Source organism: Mycteria americana, chromosome 2, assembly GCF_035582795.1.
Source record: "Mycteria americana isolate JAX WOST 10 ecotype Jacksonville Zoo and Gardens chromosome 2, USCA_MyAme_1.0, whole genome shotgun sequence".
Classification (NCBI taxonomy): Eukaryota; Metazoa; Chordata; class Aves; order Ciconiiformes; family Ciconiidae; genus Mycteria; species Mycteria americana.
In genome coordinates this window covers 119,005,617-119,008,854 of record NC_134366.1, presented here as the reverse complement: position 1 = coordinate 119,008,854, position 3,238 = coordinate 119,005,617, and the positions used below count along the sequence as shown (strand labels likewise).

Sequence of the window (3,238 nt, the reverse complement as noted above, 5' to 3'; positions counted from 1 at the left end):
GCGAGAGCTTAATGAGCAAAACTGGCCATGCACTTAATAAATACTTGGGCTGAAGGACTGACGAAGGTCACGTTTTGAAGACCTAACTACAGCCAATCCAATCATGACAGGGGTAACGAGGTATTTCTAGGAGGCAAAGGTGTGACTCCGGCAGAGCCAGGTAGGCAAGAGCTGTCATGGGAAGGGCCACCAAGCCCACAGCCCTTGCAAGCAGGTGCCCAGCATTCCCTGTGGGGCTGTAAGGATCCCTCTGCTGCGACAGACTCCCTGCCGTTGGCTTCAGCAGCCCAAAGCTGGCAGAAACCTTTAATCTGAATCTAGCTAGATGAAAGCCACTGCAGGTATGCCTAGCCATGCCGTAATGGCAACTTTGATTACAGTGTAGGTATCTTCGAAAACAGATCTTGAGAACTGAGGTCAGGATGTGATTATAAGAATTACAGGCTTTCCTAAAAGTGCTGAGGAAAACAAAAACACAAACAAACTGAAAAACCCATTGATTCTTCTATTTTCATCCTGATGACCATCTACATCAAAATGATCTGCCGGGAGCCATCACAGTCAAATCCACAATAAAAGAAACACCATGTGGATCAGCAGCAGACATCAGAAACCTTCCCAGAGGAGAGAAGAGGTAAGGAATGTAGAACTGGCCTTGTCTCTTCTCCTTCGGCAAATGACTAGCTCTCAAAAACCCTAATTAAGTTTCTGTCTTTAAAATGTGATTTCCATTTGCTCCCTAAGGTTTAAAAGTAGTGAAAAGATTTCAGCAATTGATGACACTCTCGGTTGTACTAAATTAGAGCGTAGAGGAATTAGAAGTTGCTGCTGTTGGTTTCATGTACTGATGGTCTCTCTTTTTCTTCTCGCCCTTGCACCAGGACACTGTTCCCCGCCGCCCTCCCGGGCAGCAGCCGCGTGCCAGAGGGGCACATCACCCGCCGGTGGTGCTCGGTGGTCAGGGTAAGTTTTCTATCACTTTCGGATTCACGTAGCCTTTGGAGCCCTTTGTTCAGGTTTACCCACAGGCCTGCACCTCCAGTCTTTCCTCTCATATGCAGTCTTGTGAAGGTGGGAACAATTTTGCCTTTATGAGTGTATTTGACAACAGCTTAACTTTACTGGCTGTAATGGAAATCCTCTAGGTTTGCACTGCTGTCAACTAAAGCGGGCTCAGGGGATCCATGTGTGTGGGTTATAAACTGCTTAATTGCATGTGGGCAATGTTGTCCTCTGACTCAGAAATATCTTTGCCTTGGGAAAAAATAACGTCCCCCCCCAAATTCTTGTCTTTCTCCATTCACAGACATCATCTCTTTAATGTTGCCCTACATTTGTCTTAACACAATTTATTGGATAAATGGCAAAAAAGACTATTAGTTGTTTCCACAGGAGGCTGTGAATGATAAACACACACGTTTTACTACTCTACATGTACTGGACATGTTTGTGACTGAATACTCCGTAATTCAAAAGCATCTCACCTGCTCTTGATATGACAACGATAACAACACAGCTCTGTGCTGTGATTCTGGCATAGTTTCAGCTCTTCCACAGAACTTAAATCGTGACCATATATTCCAGTTAGCTTAGGCTTCAGGCTTTGAAAGCTCAATGTGAGTAATGAAGAGAAAGCAATTTGATTAGCTGGTGGAGCTGACTAGAAGGCACCTTCATTACAAAGGAGGTTTAAAAAGGAATAAAACTATACAAAATGGATTAAATGTATAATATAGCATCAGACAGCATAACAAAGAAAAATGTCTGCATTCAACTGAAATTAATATTTAATAGATGCCGCAGTGATGTCCATGGCTTTATATTCTTCTTTTTTAATGATCTTTACCACTGCTTGAGGTCCTTTGTCTTGTCCCCTTCTACTGACATCAGCTGGAAGAGACAGAGATTAAAACAAGGGTAATTTCCCCATGGTCGTTGCTTGGCACTATTTCTGCTTTGCTCAGCCATTAACTGAAGTTTAAAGGATGAAGCACTGTCACTCAAACTGACTCTTCCCTCCACCCTTTCTTACCAGGGTTAACCACTCAGCCAGTCACCAAGGAAACGCGTGGCTCCCGTGCCCATCTTACTGCCACCCCACAGCCTCATACTGGGAACGTCACCATAATCTCATTAGGAGGTTGAATTTGCCATTGAAGCTTGAATTCCCATAACAGGAGGGGAGTGGACTAATGCAATTAAGCAAATTAGTGTTTTGAGCCATTGCATGATATGTGTCTAATACCACGAGCAAAGACTAGGTAGTTTTCTTCCTCTGTTAAAAAAAATAAATCAACAAAACCAATACCCCAGTCCTCTCCCCACATTATGTTCAGGGAAATACTGTAGTCCTCTCTCAGCTGTAAAGGTCTTTACAAATGGAAGATAATTATTTACTTGACCAAAAACCTGAATTGTTTCCCCATCTTTTTCCCAATACTCCCATCCCAGTGGTTCTGATCATTTTTATCTGTGTAACATTTATACATCTAAAGGTAAAGTAGATAAAGCAAAACCTCAGGGACTTTAAATAATAACTAAATTCTGCTAATCCACCGGCCTGGTGTCATCATTTAGCTTTGCTCCTCTCTTATGGTATGTGACAGTGGTTACCAGATCAGAACAAAACTCCTGTTGGTTTCAAATCTATTTTGATGTCAAGTGTTTCTTAAGTGCTGTGAATAGCTATTTTAAAATACGCCAAATTTTCTGGAGGTAATTCCGGCATATTCAGTAATTCTCTGGAAATGCAGATTATTAAAAGCCCAAGGCGGAGCTTTTCTGCCTTTTGTTGTGGGGTTTGGAGGCTAACCCAGTTCCCTCCTCCCTCCCTCAGCCTGCCAAGTAAATAAAGCAGCAAGAGCGGACTGTAGCGAGAATCAGGAACCATAAATCTTTGAATAATATCCTGGCACGTGAGTTTCAAAGGCAGTGTATTTCTCTGGGACCCTGGGGGAGGCAGGGAGGGGAGCAGCAGTACCCTCCTGCGGATAATGCTGCCGTCTTCATCACAGCGTTTATTCCTGGGGAGGTGGAAGATGGAACGACCCGGAGAGGATCTAGGAGCCTCTTATGTGTATCGATTACCAAGGAGGTTATGCCGCTGGCTGCTTGCTCGTCTTCAACTTCGGATGAGAAAGGCAGGAATAATGAGTGTATTTTAGTAGACATTATTGTGCTACCACTCATCTTCTCCTGAATAAATCCCAGCCTGCCACTGGGCACTACAGTCAGAAGG

General features: G+C 43.6%; 1 long non-coding RNA gene across 1 annotated transcript; it reads left to right on the top strand.

Annotated features, from left to right (window-relative positions):
* Positions 1-265: 265 nt before the first annotated feature.
* LOC142406037 (uncharacterized) lies at positions 266-2,948 on the top strand. The gene is made up of 3 exons (XR_012774412.1): positions 266-634; positions 882-963; positions 2,837-2,948. It is a non-coding gene; the product is annotated as an uncharacterized LOC142406037 (long non-coding RNA).
* Positions 2,949-3,238: the final 290 nt, after the last annotated feature.